General features: G+C 44.7%; 1 protein-coding gene across 1 annotated transcript in view; it reads right to left on the bottom strand.

Moving 5' to 3' along the window:
- Positions 1-23,083, bottom strand: part of sugct (succinyl-CoA:glutarate-CoA transferase) — a 556,340-nt gene that overhangs the window by 280,874 nt on the left and 252,383 nt on the right. The gene's annotated exons all lie outside the window — the stretch shown is intronic.

Here is a 23,083-nt window from a genome sequence, read left to right as displayed (position 1 = left end):
AGTGGGAAAGCTGAGAGGGAGACAGTGTAGGAGAGACAGACAGTGGGACAGCTGAGAGGGAGACAGTGTAGGAGAGACAGACAGTAGGACAGCTGAGAGGGAGACAGTGTAGGAGAGACAGACAGTAGGACAGCTGAGAGACAGACAGCAGTACAGCTGAGAGGGAGACAGTGTAGGAGAGACAGACAGTAGGACAGCTGAGAGGGAGACAGTGTAGGAGAGACAGACAGTAGGACAGCTGAGAGACAGACAGCAGTACAGCTGAGAGGGAGAGTGTAGAAAGATACTAGGACACGTACTGTAAGGGAGCTAATTTTGTTTACAGAACAACAGCAAATGTTCTCTGTGTCATGCCTGACGCTGTTGCTTACAATAAAATGCATGTACTTTCCTTCACTTGCACTTAGTGTGTTTCATGAGCAGTGAGTTAGACAGCTCAGTAATCACCCGTTATAATGGGACCATGTCTGCTTGTCAGCGTTGCAGTATCATGGTACCGCAAGCAGCGCTCGCCATGACTCACGACTTGACTCAGCACCCCCGTTCACTCTTAGACCCGTCTGAGTCAAAGCAGCTGTCCAAGTTATGAGCTCTAAGAGCTCTACGCAGGAGAGCTGGGAATGTTCCAACGGCCAGAGAGAGAGAGAGAGAGAGAGAGAGAGAGAGAGAGAGAGAGAGAGAGAGAGAGAGACTGCCTTGGAGTAAAGTACAAGGCGTGTGTGAGGCAGACGGTGATTGAGAGTATTAGGATGAGAAGCATGTGTTGAGTTATGAATAGCTAACCTAGTGCCTTTAAGGCAGTGGTTTTCAACCCTTTTCATAGCAAGGCCCATTAATTATTGAGCATTTGAGCCAGTGACCACCCACAACTAAAGAATATTTTGTTGTTGTTTGGTAAGATTTTATCCACAATTCCGCATGCTGTATTGATGTTGGTACCATTAGGATACCGTAACCACTGGCAAACGTTGATCAAAATAACAGTTCTTCCACTGGTTGAAAACCATGCACTGCTTTAAGGAATGGGCATCAGACAACTGACAACTTTCAGACATTTACATAACAAAACATAACTAGATAGATATAGCAAAGTCAATTGCTTCTTGGTCTATTCAGTATGGCCGACTTTCTCCTCATTGGCTGTCCTTTAAACCATGTGGTTCTCAACCCTTTTCGTATCAAGGTCCATTATTTATTCGGCATGTGAGCCACAGACCACCATTTGATGACATTTAGCCTCCAAGATGCAAAGCACATTTTGTTAGCGTTCGGTAAGATTTTCTCCACAAGTCCTGCTGTATTGATTGGTACCACAGCAGAGATAACAGGCAAACGTTGATCAAAATAACAATTCTTCTACATTGTCTAATTGTAAATTAAGTAATGCAGATGTGTACTGTAACCATAATTTGAACTCTTGAGAGCGTAAGGGTCCATTTGGTTACCAACTCTCCATCATTTAGCTGGGGACCACCTGGAACACCCTCAAGGACCCCTGGTTGAGAGATCAACTGCTGTAAGCCAATGGGGAGTCAGCAATGCCTTCACAGAATTCAGCACAGCACTTGCTAATTTACTGCTGCCAACAAAACTATGTTTTCCATGCAAGCTGAAGCAAATTAAGGGAAATAATTAACTAGCGGACAAAAGGGTGACATTCATGCACTCTTACAGGCACAAACAATCCAACATATAACTGTAAACATAAACCAAATTCAGTCAGATGACTCACAAATAGATGTAACCAATATTTATTATAGAATGAGAATATTGTGTAAGTGTGTATATAATCTTGGCGATCGGCTCTGCTACATTTTTCTCTCTGCTCGGCACAATATTAAACATCATCATTAAACATTAAGCGCAGGGAGATAGATATACAATAACAACCCCCCATGGGGAACAGAAATAACAGCCCACCGGTGGTGCTGGGGTGGCGGTGGGAGCAAACATCACATAACAACCACCAGGAACCATGAGCAGAAGGAAGGCAGGAATAAGCATGCAGTCTAGTGAGCTTAAATACCCCGCCCAATTGGTCAGTTGACTGCCACATCAGCGTATGACATGTGGGTCTTGCAAACACTGAATACATATGTATGCGCGGCTGCGCCCTTGAGCACAGCATGAAGCCGCTCGAGTATATCTGACTGAACTAACTCTGCAAGCTACGTATCATATAACTAATATAGGCTTCTCATAAAACCGTATTAAATACCATTTCACACACTGTTTCAGAGACTGCAAATTTCATTGTTATTAATCTATTAATTTGTTACATAGGCTACTAGAATCCTGGAGCCACATTGGCTTTCTAATGATCTAATCATTTAACAATTGTCAACTTATAAGATGTGAATTGTGAAAGGCACATTAGTTTAACTCTTGAGTTTAATACACGCACGCACGCACGCACGCACGCACGCACGCACGCACGCGTGCATGTAGATCGGCTATTTTCAAATGGCCGAAATGTATAGGGTTGAAGTGTGTTTTGTATAATAATAATCAAAATCTACAAATGAACTAGTAACTAAAATGTTCAAATAAATGTATAGTGGAGTAAAGTATACATTTGGACCTGAGATTTATAGTGGAGTAGAAGTAAAAGAACTGGAAATTGGATGTACAAATACCTAAAAATGGCATTTAAGTACAATTATTTTGCAGCTGGGCTAATGTTACTTTCTACCATGCACTGACATTTTTTTGTAATATTAAATTCTTGTGTTGTGAGGGAAGGGCCCAGGCCAACAACTATCACTTACATCCCATGAATGGATAATCAGAGAACAGATCCAGACAAGACTGTGACTGTACCATTACTCCTAGTGATGGGAAAAGTATATATATTTTTTTCACTTAAAGATGGAGTGCCGTGATTTATTTTCCACCCTAAAACATGATCATCAGTTACCGTATTATTGTCTCCACCAGGCCAAAGGCCTGGGGAGAGAGTATGTTTTGCACTCCGTCCGTGTGTCCGTCCGTCCGTCCTTCCGTCCGTCCGTTACCAGCTAATCTCCGCCACCGCTGGCCCGATCCATGACAAACTTTTCACACACTCCCTGGATGCCAACGACGAACCTCTGCCCCAAATATTCTTCAACGTCCTGTTATAGCGCCACCATGAGGCCGATTTAGGCAAAACACATTTCTGTAGATTACAAATTTCATACATACATGACCCAATTTGGTATACACTATCTCCATAGTCATGTGATCAACACGGATCTGCACCATTTCCCATCTCTCCACCAGGCCGAAGGCATGGGGAGAGAGTATGTTTTGCACTCCGTCCGTGTGTCCGTCCGTCCGTCCTTCCTTCCGTCCGTCCGTTACCAGCTAATCTCCGCCACCGTTGGCCCGATCCATGCCAAACTTTTCACACACACTCCCTGGATGCCACCGACGAACCTCTGCCCCAAATATTCTTCAACGTCCTGTTATAGCGCCACCATGAGGCCGATTTAGGCAAAACACATTTCTGTAGATTACAAATTTCATCCATACATGACACAATTTGGTATACACTTTCTCCATAGTCATGTGATCAACACGGATCTGCACCATTTCCCATCTTCGATCCTGATTGGCTAAGATTGGCTTCCAAAGCTCACATGATTGGTCCGTTTCGAACAAAATGCCACAAATCACAAACACAGTGTGCAATTTCCGTGAAATTATACACGCACATTTCCACTAGGCCGAGGACGACATGCCACTCATTTTTCCCCAAATCAGCCTCACGGTGGCGCTATAACAGGCCAATTCCTGTTTTTAGCTATAACTGCATCGATCTGTATACAACTTATGTATGCGCACTCCCTAGGCCATGGAAAAACATTGTCCCTGCATCCCTCCACATCTGCCGGTTATAGTGCCACCATGAGGCCGATTTCTGCAAAACATATTGCTTATGTTAGTCACACAGATTTAATCCAAATCTCACGCAAATCGGTACACATGATCTCTGTAGTCATGTGATCAAGACGAGTCTGTTGGATTTCTCAGATTATACACTGATTGGCTAACATTGCCTTCCAAAGTTTTCAGGAGTGGCTCGTTTTGTACAAAATTCATCCAGAATTCTATCCTCATGCTATGAGTGATCTGGCTCTGCATTTCCTCTACAAAATGAAGAAAATTCTTGCAAAAAACTAACAAACAAAAAAACATGTTTATATTACTCCTAAACATTTTGCCAAACATCTCACACAGTCCTATCCTCCTGGTGGAGACCTGTGCCCAGAAGGGCACTTTTTCTAGTTATTATTATTATTACCCTTATTATTATTATTATAATTATTATTATATAAGAAGTAAGAATTATTTCAAAAAGGTGTACAGTATTTGTTAAAATGTCGTTTTGTCATTAAGTATGCCTGGTTTGCCTGGTGGGTGGTGATGGGAGGTGATCCACCTGAACTGAAGCCATTGATGTTGCTGTTAGCTCATTGATTTAACAACATAAAGGCCGCTGAAAGGCTAATATACAACACAAGAAAGAGACTATCACTATTGAGTAATTATTTCACATGCAGTGAAGAAGCCGTTAATCTGAGTTTTCTCATCCTATATTAAAATCCTTTGTGTGTGTGTGTGAGTGTGTGTGTGTGTGTGTGTGTGTGTGTGTGTGTGTGTGTGTGTGTGTGTGTGTGTGTGTGTGTGTGTTTTTCAACACTTGCACACGTTCCAACATTATACTGTTCCTCTGTGGGTGAGGAGGTGGGGGGTGTCTTGTACAGTAGGCCCACATGTCATCATGATGGATGGATCTGGGACAGTGATGTCACATATCATATCAACACACACGCACGCGCACACACGCACACACACACACCTGAAAATACGTCATCATTACATGCAGTTCTTCAAAAATGACAACCAAGAAGCGAATAATCTCACACAGGAAGCTTCCATCAACGAGAAAGAGAGAGAGAGAGAGAGAGAGAGAGAGAGAGAGTGGGGGGGGGGGGGGGAGGCATGAGATCATTCTCTCTGTGACATTTGAAATTATTCTTGAGGAGAAGTGGAGTTTATAAGTTTCTAAGTACTAGACCAGAGACAATCAATTTGGTAAAGGAGGGTTTTGTGGTGTGTGTGTGTGTGTGTGTGTGCGCGTGCATGCGTGCGTGCGTGCGTGCACAAATAAAACATTAACATTAAACAAAGCTCGATTCTTGTCATCAGATGGTGGGTTTGAGACAAACAGACATCACAAAGCTGTGCTAGGGAATTTACCAGTTAGTCAACTGGTTCTTTGCACGCATGCACAGTGCAGGAGGCAGTCCACAAAGGCAGTGAACACAGAAGTTATATGACATCGACGGAAGTCAAAGCATGTAACGGTTCACTCTACTCTACTGTCTCCCTTCCTTGTCAACCAGATCAGGTTTTTCTCCAACTGTTTGTGTGAACGAGGGACCACCACCCTGACTTAAAGATGGAGTGCCACAATTCTTGTATTTTTCCAGTTTTTCATTTGTCTATGAGGTGACAGTACTTCATTAGACACCCTGGAGTTGTTTTTTATGTGCAATGGTGTATTAATTTTATATTTAGGGTTTCTTCCTGGAGGCTGAACCCTTGACAGTCAAACGGGCCAATGAAGTAAACAGTAATATAGTGACACCACACTATCAGCCCCTCCCCTAACCCCTCCCCTTTATCATACAACTACAGCTGTGGGTGCGGCTTCAGTTCAGGTGGATCACCAGTACCAAAGATGGTTATGTATGAAGATGGGCCATCTTCATTGGATCCACTAGAGGCTAAATGGTACACAAAGCCTACAAATGGTCTCCTAAATATAGTAGGCGTGGTTTGCTTCTCCCCGAACTCCACCCACCCCCCCCTGACAACAACACTGTTTCCACACTCAGTCTAGTAGGTGGCGGTAATGCACCATTTAGGTTTGCCAACCGCCATGAAACCCGATAGAAGAAGAAGACAACAACACTGACAAGTCATTTAACAAAGTACATTGAAAACAACTGACAAGGTGTACTTTTGAAGTAGTCGTTTTAGTCCTCCAACAATATAAATTCATGATTTGGATCTATCTCATTAAAAAGTCTCTCCCTAATAGAGTTGTAGAATGGACAATAAAAAACTAAATGCTTTTCATTTTCAATTCCCTTTAGATCACACAGACTACATAATCTATCCTCCTCAACCGTGCCTACATATCTGCCTGTCTCAATATGCAAACCAAGTATGCCAGCTCTAATTTGGGCACATATGGATAATTTCTAATCGTTTTATGTCCATTCATTTCACATTATAATATTCACATATTATCATCTTAAATATGGGGTCAGAGCCCCCTATGTGTTGTCCGTGAAATTGCAGATGGACAGAGAGAGGCTTCCAGACTCATCTCAAATCTCGCGAGAGTTTGTTGCTGGGATAAAGAAATGTCATTAACAAAGTAGATTTTCTCCTGATTTGTCTCGCTAAAAGAAGCCATTTTACTATGAATATCTTGTAAATATTGTGTGCCTTGTGATGATTTGGTCCAGTATTTAGTTCAGTGACCATGGAGTTAAGGAAAGGTTCAGAAGCTGTGTTCACGTTCATTCTCCCATTGGAAATGAATAGACTCCAACATTCTTCCCGTCTCCTAATAATGTTACCGCCCACCTCACGCAGATACGGGAAGTAAGCAAAGTTGGCCTCTCTTGCTAATTCTCCTCTTGGCCAGTACCACCCACCAGGCAAACCAGGCATACTTAATGAACTGGGTCCACATAAAAGCATGATTTTAACAAATACTGTGCACTTTTTGGAAAAAGTTCTTCCCCCTTATATTGTAATAATACCTGATGATCATGTTTTAGGGTGGAAAGAAATGGTGGCACTCCATCTTTAAGAAGAATCAAAGACTCCTAGACCAGGAATGTGTCTCGTTCCCCTGCAGGCTTTCATTTTTGCGCCGATGCGAATGAAAATAAAAGCCTGCATGGGTACAGAGGCCATCACCAGACCAGACCTACGCTGAAAAGACTATCAGCGGAAGTTGCGGTATTTTAGCGGAAGTATCGCCCAAGGAAATGACGTTGATGCTTTACAAATCAGTTTACATTCTCCGCGAATGAAACAAGTGTTGTGATTGGTCGGGAAAATATCACCCGATTCGACTGTTATCAATAGACAAGACCGCAGTGATCACTTAGGATCAGTACGATTGTTTTCGACGAGTATGGGCAAGGTTGGCGAACATGCGTTAATATTAGGACCGCGCTGCGACATGCTTGCGGTTAAGTTTAGGGGAGGGTATGAGGAGGCTTGTCGTTTTTAGTAGGCAGTAGACCAAAACGACAGGATTAAGGTTGGCGAACATGCGTTAATATTAGGACCGCGCTGCGACATGCTTGCGGTTAAGTTTAGGGGAGGGTATGAGGAGGCTTGTCGTTTTTAGTAGACAGTAGACCAAAACGACAGGATTAAGGTTGGCGAACATGCGTTAATATTAGGACCTCACCGCGCCGAGGAGGCATGTCATTTTCAGTAGGCTCCCAGCATGTCCAGTAGACCTGAGTAGACCGATAAGATCGGTTAACGTGTCATCAATGCCAATCGCAGCCAGTAGGCTCCAGACGAGCCGATCGGCTAGATAAGATCTGCGTAATAAGTAACCTACTGGGAATTATCGGTTGATTTTCGGTCGAAACGGCTGAAAATATCGTATCCGGGGGAAATACATCTGACGGATATTCCGGAGGATACATCCGCCGATAGCTTCTCTGCCTTACGTTGTGACCAGGCTTTTGTTTTCGCAGATAAGTAAGCCTGGGACCTGGGAGGCTAATCACCAGGTCATTCACTTCACTGTTTCTCAACTAGTGGAAAGAAAATTACAAATAAACCAATAAATAAATACATGACTACATATATGGTCAGAGACACATGCACTACCGTCACGGACCTCCAGTGGTCCACGGACCACCTGTTGAAAACCCTTGAACTATAGATAGATAGATAGATAGATAGATAGATAGATAGATAGATAGATAGATAGATAGATAGATAGATAGATAGATAGATAGATAGACATTTTCATTCACTTGGTAGGCAACCTTTGGGACAAATAGACTATGTCCTGACGTCACTCGCTCATATCCCCTGGTTTGCGGAAGTAATAAACATTGTTTATGTTTGCACCACAATGCTTATATGATACAATTTTAAGATAACCCAAGCTGTTTCTGTGATATTGTCGGGGAGGTGGCTGTGCATGTATCGTTAGTTAGATAGTCAGTCAGTCAGTCAGTCAGTCACACGCACGCATGTGCACACACACACTCTCTCTCTCTCTCTCTCTCTCTCTCTCTCACACACACACACACACACACACACACACACACACACACACACACACACACACACACACACACACACACACACACACACACACACACACACACACACACACACACACACACACACACACACACACACACACACACACACAGTCATTCAAGCAGTGAGAGTGTTGGGGGTATTGACTCACCCGCGTTGTGTTTGAAGTGTGTGTATGCGGTGGGGTGTGCATGAGTCGTGTGTGTTTGTGCGTGGTATGTGTGTGCGTGTGTGTGACTTCCTGAATCACTTCAGGTCAAGGTCTGAGTCTGTCGAAAGTATGAATGGATGGGCGCACGCACGCACGCACGCACGCACGCACGCACGCACGCACGCACGCACGCATACACATACATGTACTTCATGAATGGACAGTAGTGACTTGAGTTCAGTCAGAAACATCAAAGGTTTGGAAAACATTCATTTCAACAGATGTTTCTTCAGTTGTACATATATCTGTCTGAGGGGCATGTGAGCATGGGACCACTATATAATCCCCCCAACATGAAAGACTATCCCGCTAATATTATCGATAATATTATAAAAGACCCCCCAAAACAACGGAGACCTCCATTCAGAATGAAAACATACCAAGCAATAGAACTGTCATCATCATTTTATGACAATTAACTGTCTTTCAAATGCTTTCAGCTAGTTTTATTGTCACGTCACAGCAGTGTAGTTTTAGTCAAAATTGCCATTTAGTTTGTATTTGTATTTGTATTTATTTATTCAGCACAGTATAAAAACAATACAGTGAACATAAGAAGGGAAAAGTGCTATAGGCTGAGGCAAAAAAGCCCAAGGGGCTTATACGAGGCCTCTACCTAAGTAAAACACAATGAAACATTGTACAAGAAATACAGAATACATGATTGCAGTATATAAAACAAGAACAAAACAACAAAACAAAAAACAACATGATTAGAATACTTATCTTACTTATCTACGTTAAAATTAGGGATGTCCCGATCACGTTTTTTTGCTCCCGATCCGATTCCGATCATTTGATTTTGAGTATCTGCCAATACTGATTTTTCACGATCTGATATTTAGTATATTTTATAGAACACGTTTATGCCATATCACAATAGTATAATATCCAAAATCACAGACAATGCAGTCTAATATCATGATTTGGATATAATATTGATACTAAGGATGTCCCGATCACGTTCTTTTGCTCCCGATCCGATTCCGATCATTTGAAAATGACGTGATTGGCCTTGATTTCCGATCACATGATCGGATCAGGACAACCCCGATTTAGTTTAAATCACTTAGTCATCTCAAATGTTTTCGTTTGAGTATAGTTCTTAGTTTAATACATGTTACAATTATGTTAGTCAACTAAATCTAGAGTTGACAAAAAATCAAGGCTTTGATGCCGTTGTAATGCCTGATTTACACTTAGACATTTACATAGCATATGTGTGCCGAACATATCGGCTATTTTCGGAGCGTCACCCACACACAGAAAAGCATGACAACTTGTCTTGTTCTACTGGAGCCCTTCTCCACTAGTCCCATCCGAAAGATAAACCCTTTTTGCAAAAACATATATGTTAATGACATTTAGAAGGCATTTACTAGATATTTTAGATTTTAGCAACACTGGGCTCACTTCCTTGCTAGACTACAATTCCCATAATGCTTGGTGCACTGCTCCTCCTTGTGGATAGGGAGAGGGCTGTCTTACTGAGACAACAAGGAAGTAAGTGAGCCCAGTGTCCATGACCATATAGACATATAAAGGTAGACGCCTCTTCCGGCTCTGGGGCGTCTGTATCTCAAAGGAATTAGCAACAACATGGAGGCAATGGGAGGCGATGGCGAAGCTTTCCCGAGATTCCTTGCAAAGCATAGCGGAAGCAAAACGGAAGAACAGAAGGGGACGTCCGGTAGGCCAATCAGAGGCGCGATTTCCCAGCAGCACTTGCCTTCCGAGATCCCGCTTGACTTCCTCCTCCCGTTGGAGACAGGTCTCTCCCAAGGGGCCAGTGAGGCGCTCCAACGTTGAAGCACTGGGCCCTAGTGGTAAGAGGAAGGACTGCAGACGGACCCGTGGATTCATGACGAGGAAACCCCGTGCAGCTGGGCTTTAACATTGAGCGCTCGGTTGCACTTCCGCATTTGCCAACCAAAATTTGGTTGGCAAAGGCGGAAATAGACGTTCTGAGACGGTACTTCCGGGTGCTTCAAAACGCCACTGAGCAACTTCCACTGACATGAATAGCGGAGGGGGCGGAGCTTCGCGCCAGATCAGTCTCTATCCTTTTATATACTCTATGGTCTCTCCAACAAAAGTGCAGCGACCAGTGAGGCATCTATATTCTGTTAATATCTATGTCCATGACATCATGTCCACAGCTAAAATCAAAGATATCTAAAACCACACACATAAAGACGTACGCAACCACGAAGTTCAACTGTTTCACAACATGATGTGTGACGAACAAAAGAGAGAAAGTGAGACATTATGCTCAATTATGTGCGGGAAACCTTTTTCTGAAAGGCAAAACAGCACAACACGATCCAGATGATTCAGTCTGGTGATTTACTGGTGATCTGAAGCTATGTGGATGTTTAGACGCCGCATCTGCAACGCGCGTGCAATGAGTTACATCCTGTTAACTAGCGGGTCAACTTCCTGGTCATAGGTGATGATGATGTCACTGTCTAGTCCTGTGTGCCGTTACCAACGCGGTAGTCATTCCTACGGAACTGTAACCCGTCGCTATTGTACCATAGTATACTGCTGTGGGCTTTTCCACTGCCTTACTGAGTCAAACACACACATAAACACATGCATGCACGGACTCATGCGCGCATGCACACACACACACACACACACACACACACACACACACACACACACACACACGCACACGCACACGCACACACACACACACACACTCTCTCTCTCTCTCCACTCCACATTCTGGGAGATCATTTCTTGGAAGAAAGTATTGCGTTATATGACACAGCATAAATGAAGACCACAACACACACGTACACGCGCGCGCGCGCATGCACGGGCGCACGCACGCACGCACGCACGCACGCACGCACGCACGCACGCACGCACGCACGCACGCACGCACGCACGCACGCACGCACGCACGCACGCACGCACGCACGCACGCACACACACACACACAAGTGTATTACTTGTCGGAAACACAGGGGCTGCAGAAATCCCCACCGTGTGTGTGTGTGTGTGTGTATGTATGTGCGTATGTGTGCGTACACCCATTGTAAATAAACTGAGCCCACGTATAATAAAAATGTTTTCATATTTACAAGGGAGGGTGCTCTGAGGCACACACACACACACACACACACACACACACACACACACACACACACACACACACACACACACACACACACACACACACACACACACACACACACACACACACACACACACACACAGTCCAAGCATAGCATGCCTGGTCTCTCGTTGGACAGTCGACAGTGGGATTGGATAGAGCTAGAGAGTTCAAATGTCTGTCTGTCTGTCTGTCTGTCTGTCTGTCTGTCTGTCTGTCTGTCTGTCTGTCTGTCTGTCTGTCTGTCTGTCTGTCTGTCTGTCTGTCTGTCTGTCTGTCTGTCTGTCTGTCTGTCTGTCTGTCTCAATCAATCAATCAATCAATCAATCAATCAGAATGAACTTTATTGTCACATCACTGTTTTACAACTAAAAAAGTGGGTGAAATTTGTTCTATAGTGCATTCCCATCGTGTCATTCTCCCAAGAGACAAGAAAGGGAAGAAGAGGTGTGTGTGTGTGTGTGTGTGTGTGTGTGTGTGTGTGTGTGTGTGTGTGTGTGTGTGCATTATATGGAGTTGGAACAACTGAGGTTCGGGAGGTTTGACCAAGCAGAAGACAACCAATCACAACTCACCAGACACTATCAACTCCACCCTGTGCCACCTGTGTCAACCATCATTCAGTTCAGTTCAGTTCAGTTCAGTTTTATTTTGGTCATAAAATAAACATTACATGTATTCATTTCGTCGTGTTTTTTTACATTTTTTGTAGAGACCAAAAGGGTTTAGGCTGAAGCTAATGGCTTATTGGGCCTATCCCTCATCATCATCATCATCATTTTTTGACCGCGGTCGAGATCATGGATTTCACAATGCCACGCCAGACTTCCCGGCCCTTCATTGCCACCCCCAGTTCCTGCTTACTGATGCATGTATAGTTCTTAGTGATGACATCAGGGAATGACAGTTTTCTACCTCTTGTCTAAAAACGTCTGGGTTTCCGAGGCTACCTCTGGTCTGCTTTGAGGCAGGATTCCAGAGAACAAGGGAAGATATAACCTCATTGTCAGCTCTGTAGCAGTGGTTAGCAAACTGTGTTCTTCTGGATCGGACTAGTGAAGAAACACGGGGAAGGTTGCCGTATATTAGAGAAGTCGATGGGTGGCTCTTCCAAGAGAGATTATGCCTTATAGGCTCCAACTTTCAACCCCTGAATTTACCATGATCCAAAATTGATATAACAGCTTGAACGATTACTATTGCAATTTCCTTTGGGTCAGGCCCATTTTTAGCTTTGATTGACTGGCCCATTAGATGATGTCGCCGGCACCCTACATGTGGCCCTGGCCACCAGCCGCACACTTCACGCAGGCGTGTAGTGATGACCTTAGATGATCACGCCGGCAACTCTAATGGCATCCCTGACCTTTGATCACCCTGGCAACTCTAATGGCATCCCCCGCCCCGGGCCATCTAAGCCGCACGCGACACACTTCCATGCAGCGATGACCTTAGATGACCATGCTGGCTCCCCTAATGTCTTTTCATGCTGTTGCCGTTACCATACTCCACATCTATTCAATAAACAACCCCAAACGTATTTTTAAAATGTCTTTCCTAGTGAAATATACAGTACATAGGGACATCAAGTTCATTCAAGTAAGTAGCCTTGCCGAGCCATGAGGCCCATAGGGCAGGAGCCTATCTCCTGTTTCTGTAGCGTGAGGCAGCTTGATGTACAAGTACACCCCCTGGACATGACGCTAGTATGTCGCAGGGACTTCCCCCCAATCCAACCCTTGATGCTGAGTGTCAAGCAGGGAGGCACTGGGTCCCATTTTATAGTCTTTGGTATGACCCGGCCAGGGATTGAACCCCGACCTCCCAGTCTCAGGGCGGACACTCTAACCACAAGGCCACTGAGCTGGTGACATTATTCAAGGTGCAACCTTATTCACGGTGCAATTATTATTATCCCCTCCACTGAGACCTTTAAATCCCACCTAAAGACCCACCTCTACACCTTGGCATGTTTTGTATCCGTTTTGTATTTTTCGTGTTTTTGCTGTTGTTCTCTCTGTGTTTAGCTACAGTGTATTTAGTTTTATTCTTCTGTACAGCGCTGGAAGCATGAACAACCTGTTCATGCTTCCAATACTGCTTGCACACATGTTTACTTCTAACTTTGGCACAGATTATAGTACCGTTTTCTCCATTATTTCCATATGTAAATGAGTCGGGGGTCAGGGTTGTGGGTGGGAGAAGGGGAGCAAGCTAACTGTACCTGGATGTGTATGTCTTGTGTATTTGTATTGTATGTCATGTTGCATCTATGTGTCTTTAGTACTGTGTACTTGTACTGCTGTTGTAGTTGTATGTATAGGACCCCCTCTATAACAAGATGCTGCATCTTAAGGGGCCATCCTCTCAATCAAATTCTGACAGGCAACATATAATCAACGAACTAGCAAGGAAGTAGGAACTGAAAAAACAGGGGAATATAAATAGACAAGGACTAACTGGACACAGGTGAATACAACTGACAAATCAACACAGGGATTGGCTGGGAGACTAACAGGACACAGGTGCAAAACATATAGGCTAATCACAGTACCGGTGAGACAAGGCAGGTAACATGAGCAACACAGGAAACCAAGAGACACTAGAATACTACAAAATAAAAGGTACACTAAAGTAAAGTTTTTTTTATTATTTACTATAGTCCAGGAAATTACATCTGGCCACAAAATATCACAGGATCTACTGAATGTGAAGGGGGGTACTATAGGGGTACTAAGTAAGTAAGTAAGTAATTAGGACTATAGTAAACAATACAAAAATAAATCACTATAAAATTGTGTAAAAGAATACATATTTAGCCCCATGTTCGAATGTCCCCGCCCCCCTGTCAAAAACAACTAAAATCCCTAAAACGAAAGAAAGCAGCAAATTAACACTCATCTTTTACTTTCTCTAATAACAACCTAAAACATGAACCTTGGTTGAAAAAACTAAAGTTGTCCTTTAAGCAGAGAGAGGGAGAGAGAGGGAGAGGGAGAGGGAAAGAGAGAGGGAGAGAGAGAGGGATAGGGAGAGAGAGCACTGCTATCTGCTGTCTCTGGTTTCTTCAATAGTGATGCCATTCATCACATCGCACGCACGCACACACACACACACACACACACACACACACACACACAAGTGCACGCACGCACGCACGCATGCACGCACACACACACACACACACACACACACACCTGTGGGGGCCTCATCAGGTGACGTTATGATCAACCATGACATCCTGTCATGACAGCTGTGTGTGAGTGTGTGTGTGTGTGTGTGTGTGTGTGTGTGTGTGTGTGTGTGTGTGTGTGTGTGTGTGTGTGTGTGTGTGTGTGTGTGTGTGTGTGTGTGTGTGTGTGTGTGGTAGTAAATTAGCCTGCACCTCCACAGAGCTGTTTCATAAAGCCACAGAGAGGAAGACATCATTCACATGATAGAGAGAGAGAGAGAGAGAGAGAGAGAGAGAGAGAGAGAGAGAGAGAGAGAGAGAGAGAGAGAGAGAGAGAGAGAGAGAGAGAGAGAGAGAGAGAGAGCGAGAGAGAGAGAGCGAGAGAGGAAGACATTATTCATCCATGAGAGAGAACAACAGAGCGAATGACAGGCAGAGAGAGAGAGAGAGAGAGAGAGAGAGAGAGAGAGAGAGAGAGAGAGAGAGAGAGATCAGATGCACAGTACATGGAATTCCATACTGTACGAAGAAATGTCTCTGCTTTCCTAATTTGTCCCAAAGGTTATGTTTTCCAATGTTTATCCCAAGCTAACCTTTCCTATTTGGATCATTGGATGTATAACTATGTCTGAAAAAATACAGCACAGCAATACTCCTGGATTTTGTGAGTTAACAGTCCAATTTGCAAACACTGCTCTATTTACACATTCATTTTTGAGTGGTGCAGCCACTCCTATGACCCGCAATGTGTGTCCCTATGTCTGTTTAGAGTCCCTATGTCTGTTTAGGGTCCCGTCTGTTTAGGGTCCCTATGTCTGTTTAGGGTCCCTGTTTATGGTCCCTGTGTCTGTTTAGGGTCCCTATGTCTGTTTAGTATCCCTATGTCTGTTTAGGGTCCCTGTGTCTGTTTAGGGTCCCTATGTCTGTTTAGTATCCCTATGTCTGTTTAGGGTCCCTATGTCTGTTTAGTCCCTATGTCTGTTTAGTGTCCCTATGTCTGTTTAGGGTCCCTATATCTGTTTAGGGTCCCTATATCTGTTTAGGGTCCCTAAGTCTGTGGGTACATTTCGAACGAAAGTACAGGTCAATACAAAAGCTGCTATGAGGATAAAACCAGAAAAAAGCACTAAGACTTGTTTACATCCATTTTCAATTCATCAGAACATTTAAAGTCGTACAACGGTACAAATATACACTTCTATGAAAAACAGAAAATCATCCAAATGTTAAATATAGTAAAAAAGGGGAAAGACATAGGAAAAGGGAGGTGGGGGGACTTTGACTGTTTTTTTATACAGGGGCTAGTCTCAAATTGCAGCCGTCTATAGGTGCTCATAAGGGGGAGGCGTCATTAGTCGTCCTGTGGCACTGAGTGAGTTAAGAGTGGTTTTGAAGGATTCTAGGGATTCACATGTCTTCTGTGTTTCCTAGAACTGGAGGTCTGAAAAAAATCATTAACATTGTGAATCACATCTTCACCATGTTAATGATTTTTTTCAGACCTCCAGAGAGAGAGAGAGAGAGAGAGAGAGAGAGAGAGAGAGAGAGAGAGAGAGAGAGAGAGAGAGAGAGAGAGAGAGAGCTGAGGTATCAGGTGAAGTTACATCAGACGCCCACTAGATGGGGCGGTGGAACGCTCCATTCAACAGTTTACTTGTCTCCTCCAGCACCATGAGTTGCCAAGTCTGCTTACTGTAAGCCACTTATTTGGGCTTGTGTTTTCTGTAGAGTGCCTTGGAAATATTGGTAGCTGTCGGCAGCGGTAGCTCTGATAGGTCACGTGTCAAATACCTTAATAAAAGATGTACCAAGGTAGTCTACTGGAAGCCCCCTATAGGTCTCATGTTAGACCCAGACATGTTGGTTAGTATACACTTTTATTCGAAGTCAAATCATCTATAGGCTTAGCAGCTGAGATTAATCTCGGTTGCGAAAAGTTGCACGTTGAGCAATTTGAGAAATTAGCATAATATGTGACCATGTCATGTAACAACCTATATAAGGCAAACAATTCAAAATGTCATCATTTTTTAAGTAGCATGTGACATGTCAAACTAGGGGGTTTTCTGAATCCATTCCAAGCATTAGTTTTCCCCAAAAACACTCCATGGGCTAAAAACGGCCATATAGCCGTCATCACAAAATGTGATGAGGTCATTTGTACATCCATTTGTAGCCTGGAACTCACCTATGCTTTTTATGGCATAGGCAGCTCCCGGCAGGATCCGCCGGCAGAAACTATGCGCAGCTGCTAGACATGAGACTAAATAATTAGAGCGACAGAGAGAGAGAGGAGTGTGTGTGTGTGTATATGTGTGCGTGTGTGTCAATTTAACAAAGGTGCAGACGATCAGAAATCAGCAGAGAGTGAGTGATGTTTGCGCTACTCTATGCCGAATGGAAGTGGACTCGGACCCAGACTTAGCTCAGTCGGTGTCTTAGCTCAGTCGGTAAAGCACTCGCCTTTCGGCCACAAGGCCATGGGTTCGATCCCGGGCTCTGCCAACTCAGCGCATGAGGAGCACGGCTTGATGTCGTGCGGTAAGTACTGGGAGCTGATGGTGTGTTGCAATCCTTCTCCCAGAGGTCTAGCGCAGGGGTTTTCAACAGGTGGTCCGTGGACCACTGGTGGTCCCTGGAAGTATTGCATGTGGTCCCTGACCATTCATTTAGGATTTGTTGATTTTTAAAAATGTCCTTCCACTAGTTGAGAAACAGTGAACTGAATGACCTGGTGACCTATGATGACTGTCATTTACTGACAAATTGGAGGTCAAGAAATTCAACAGAAAAAAGGAGTAAGAATCTCAAAAGGGGGAAGTGCAGCGGATTGTCTGGTTGAGTCATTATTATTAGGAAATTATTAGTAGTCAGTGGACAATTGGTTGAGAAACAGTGGAATGTATACACATGGGACGCATAGCAAGTGTTACAAAAGCATTCATCTTAGCCCTTAGCCCATATCCCAACCCAACGCAACAGTGGTCCCCAGGTTGATTCTAAGTCAGGGTGGTGGTCCCTGGTTCACAATCAGTTGAAAACCCCTGGTCTAGTGCATTGAAAGGGACTCCCACACCCTGGCTGATACCGACAATAAGCCTCTGACTTATCAATCTATCGCGTTTTGGGGCTTGTCTCTAAAGCTTTTAGGGCTTGTTGTCTAATGAGCACATATGTTGTGCTATAGAGACAAGATTTGTATTGTTAAAATGTTTTCAAAAACCTTCCACGTTTTCCCCCCCACAAGATTCTTCTGAAAATATCAGATCTACAAGCACACATTACAGTGCGACGCGTTGTTGTGAGATTGTATATTTTCGGTGAGCGCTCATGTCAGAGCCATAGAGTAAGACAGCGTTGCGACACCGAGGGAGCAGAAAACAGCCTGGTCACGTGGTCCACGTACTGGCGCGAGCCCATAGACTCCAATGCATTCCGTAAACTTCCGGTTGTCCCTTTTTAAACCAATAGAAGTCTATGTAGAAGAGCCTGGCCCCATGAAGTGAACGGAGTTGTCGTAACTCTGTCTTACTCTATGGCTCTGGCTCATGTGAGCCATCATGTGTTGCTTCGTTTGGGCCTGTTTTCCGCACACCTGATCGCTTGTTTCTCTCACATTAAGACGTCTGGCAACGCTGCCTTCCCAGCCGCGGTACAGACGTTTAAACAAATTACACAGCGCCTCAGCCATGTACCAAATAAACACCCTGAGGAAAAACGTAAACTCTCAGACGTTTCAAATGTTTTAAGCAACATATTTGTGTGTCGTTTTTTTGCGTCCAACAATAATCCAACCAGACTTTCTTCCCCCGTGGTGTTTTGAAACCGTATCATAGCTGGACGCCATAGAATAAATAAATGAGCAATCAGCACACACACACACACGCACGCATGCACAAACACACACACACACACACAGGCTGCAGACTACAGTAACAACAGAGTCAGTACCAGGAATGGGGAAGCAAAATCGACACATTTTAGTGGGGGTTTTTTTATGACACTCCTGGTGTAACACCGTGAAGTGAGTTGAGCTGCACCTGTTTTATGCCACCGGTTCACTAGTAAGAGACCACACCTCTACGTAAGTTTGACAGTATATTGAAACGAAACGAGATGACTGTGGAATGGGATGAGGAACCCAAGGTTATAGGTGAGACTCTGGGTGGGGGCGAAGTCTCGGGAGCTGGCGGCCATCGAGGAGCGGTGGGTACAGGCTTTAGTTCCAACATACTATTGGTCCGACTGTCATTAGGCCGACAAGCTATACCTCAAACCCTAACCTAACCCTAACCGCAAGCACGGGAGCAGCGCATGTCCGACCGTTGTTTCCGCATGTCGGTCCGTTGGTGTGTCTAATCTGCGTGTGGAGCGGTCGGTCGTCTCTGCTCCGTCACTGACCCCCGGTTGGGGTGGAGGAGGAGGACGATGAATTTGAAAGCAGTGAATGGCAGAAATGGCCGATCTACAAGAGCATGTATACTCACAGCCCACGTTTGGTCTGTTGTGAAGCAGAACAGAGGAGCCGGGCCGAGAGATCACAGGTGTATTTATACTGTGGTGATTGCAGCAGGGGTTGGCTGTGGTGAGTGGAGGCAGGTGTAGTGGATACGGGTGATTGGCTGGTGAGTGGAGGCAGGTGTAGAGGATACGGGTGATTGGCTGTGGTTAGTGGAGGCAGGTGTAGTGGATACGGGTGATTGGCTGTGGTGAGTGGAGGCAGGTGTAGTGGATACGGGTGATTGAGAGTGGGGAGTGGCTGTGATAAGCAGAGGGTGGTCTCTCTACTTCTGAGTCCTGAAACTACGTTGAACACAACTACATTAACGGTTTTCTCTGTAAACTCTGTGTAGCCTATAAAGTATATGAATATCACTGAATAATTGAGTACAATGGCACAATAGAAACAAGCCCTAGTCTACTATAGTCACTTTGATTGGCAGTTTTGCCTTGCGAGACTTTTGCCGTGCGTTTGTGAAGCTTTGTCTATAAGGTAGTGAAGTTTTGCGCTTGTGAAATGATAGCTAACGTGGTGAAATTCTACCTAAACCTAACCTTGATCCTAACCCTAACCTCACAAAAACTATCCCTGAAACTAACCTTGAGAGAAACAACCCTGCATTTGGATGTAATTGATCATTTACATTAATTTTGTTTGATTGTATTTTTGATATGTTTTGGGCCAACTTACAACTCCACTATACATCTCTGAGGGGACCCTGCTACCACGGATCCATTGGATTACCATTTGTACAACACTTTCAGGGTCAAATCAGCACTTTTACTGTCACGGCGCAGACTGACAGAGAGAGAGGGTGCATTCATTCATTCATTAAAAAGAACAACAGTTGGTACAGTGTGAGGTAATGATGCCTGAGTCAGTCGCGGTGCAGTTATTTAAAGAACTCGCCCGTACAGACATGTTTCACAGTCACACACACACGCACACACACACACACACACACACGCGCACACACACACACGCATGCACACGCACAATTGCACACACACACACACACACACACACACACAAGGTATGTGGGTTGTGGACGCACACGCGCGCACACACATACACACACACACACACACACACACACACACACACACACACACACACACACACACACACACACACGGTATGTGGGTTGTGGAGTCCTGTGGTGGTGATGATGATGATGATGATGATGATGATGATGGTGATGATGATGATGATGATGATGATGATGATGATGATGATGATGTCAGTGGGAGAATCCCAGACATCTGAGCTGTCTAGTAAAACAGGAAGTTGACACAGCGGTCAACTCCTACTTATCCGGCCTCCAGGGCGCGCGCGCGCGTGTGTGTTTGTTCATTCATGGAGTGCGCATGTATGTGCGCGCGTGTTTGTTTGAAGTCTGCATGTCTGTTACGTGTGCGCGTGTGTGTGTGTGTTTGTTTTCAATAACAGCTTTTTATTTTGCTGCCTGTCTGGGTTTCTCCGGTACGCCCACTCAACAAAAACACAGCATGGCTGGGCGAGAGTGAAAGAGAGACACAGAGAAACAGGCAGAGAGAGAGAGAGAGAGAGAGGTGTCACCGTCTGTCTCACAGGTTGTGGGTGCTCGGGTGGTGCAGCGGTGATGTCCCTGCCCACCACCATGCACCACAGAGGTTGTGGGTTTGAATCCACCGCCATGGCATTGTCTAAATATCGTCTATATTACGGACACAGCTGGGCAGGCCGGTGATATCACTGTACACACTCCTACGGGCCGGTCGTATCACTGTACACACTCCTACGGGCCGGTGGTATCACTGTACACACTCCTACGGGCCGGTGGTATCACTGTACACACTCCTACGGACTGCATGGGGTGCCACCGCTCTTACTGGCATAACGATAAAATTCACCATTTTGTCAGCCTTCTGATTGGTCCCTGACTGACTAACCAGCAGGCTCTTTCTGCCTTGTTCCGCCCCTGGTTCCACCTTGTTTATGTTGAATTTGCTCATCTGTTTGATCAATTTGATCATCTGTTGACTTTAGAAACCTGCTAAAATGGCGTCTCACACAAAATAATCTGTGTGAGTCTAACAATATCTTACAAGTCCCGCGAGTTCTAACAATGACGTACAAACGGGTCAAGTCTTAAAAATCTCGTAGTAGACATTGTTCGAGTCCTATAAAAGTCTCTGGCCAATCATTTAAGTCCTCACAATGCAAATAATGCAAATCCCATCGCTTGAGTCTAGGGATGTCCCGATCACGTTATTTTGCTACCAATCCGATTCCGCTCATTTGATTTTGAGTAGGCCTATCTGCCGATTACCAATTTTTCCCGATCCGTTATTTATATTATGATATAGAACACACACAATATCCAATATCCAGTCTGATATCATGATATGGATGTAATATTGATACTAGGGATCATGTTGTTTTGCTCCCGATCCAATTCCGATCATTTTAAATTGACATGGTCTGCCCCGATTTCCGATCACATGATCGGATCGGGACAACCCTACTTGAGTCCTAACAGTATGTATAGGCCACTGTTTCTCATAAACAATGGCCTGTTTTGGGTCTCGACCTGAACTTTTGGGAACCACAGGTGATCACTGTAACTTAGAACCTGGAAGCCATATCCACCATCTTAAGTTATACCAAAATATACAACCAACTGTGTGTGTGTGTGTGTGTGTGTGTGTGTGTGTGTGTGTGTGTGTGTGTGTGTGTGTGTGTGTGTGTGTGCTAGTACTGACAGAGCTTGAAGGGAAAAAACGGTAAGTGATTCAACCGACATTTACAGGTGGGCAGAGATGATGATGTGGTGATGATCACACATGCACAGCCATGTGCGTGCGTGTGCACACTGCACAGGCATATGTGTGTGCCTGTGCGTGCGTGTGTGCCTGTGCGTGCGTGTGTGTGTGTGTGGCGTGTGTGTGTGTGCAGTGCACGCACATTGCAAACAGGGGGATGAATGCTCTGGGTTTGAACTTGTGGCTTTGTGAGAAAATGATACGACAATTGATTTGAGGAGTTTCTGTCTTTCTCTCAAAGGGGTGCAAGACCGAGACGGACGGACGGACGGACGGACGGACGGACGGACAGACGGACGGACGGACGGACGGACGGACAGACAGACAGACAGACAGACAGACAGACAGACAGACAGACAGACAGACAGACAGACAGACAGACAGACAGACAGACAGACAGACAGACAGACCTGATATGAACCAGTAGGCTAAGTTAGTAACCGGAATGGTTCAATTAAACATGATGTCATCTTGTCTACGAGGGAAAGGGATTTCAGTAGCCTGCAGGCGTGCACGCACGCGCACACACACACACACACACACACACACACACACACACACACACACACACACACACACACACACACACACACACACACACAGCAGCGAATGAATCGTTGACACCTAAGTATTTCCCCACGTATACTCAGAGAGAGAGAGAGAGAGAGAGAGTAAAAAGTTGGAGAGTCGAAGCTGCTATGAGTCAGAGCAAAAGGAGATGGGAGGGGACTGGAGTCTGGAGGAGAGGGAGAGAGAGAGAGAGAGAGAGAGGAGGGGGGAGGAGGAGGGAGGAAGGTATAATTATGGTAAGACTGCTCGGGGATAGAGGAGAAGAGAGAAGTGCAGCCAGAGAGAAGAGAAGAGAAGAGAAGAGAAGAGAAGAGAAGAGAAGAGAAGAGAAGAGAAG

The sequence above is a fragment of the Electrona antarctica genome, assembly GCF_951216825.1.
Source record: "Electrona antarctica genome assembly, chromosome: 20".
In the NCBI taxonomy this organism is placed as follows: domain Eukaryota; kingdom Metazoa; phylum Chordata; class Actinopteri; order Myctophiformes; family Myctophidae; genus Electrona; species Electrona antarctica.
Note: the sequence above shows the minus strand (reverse complement) of the source record. Positions and strands in the feature narration are given on the sequence as shown.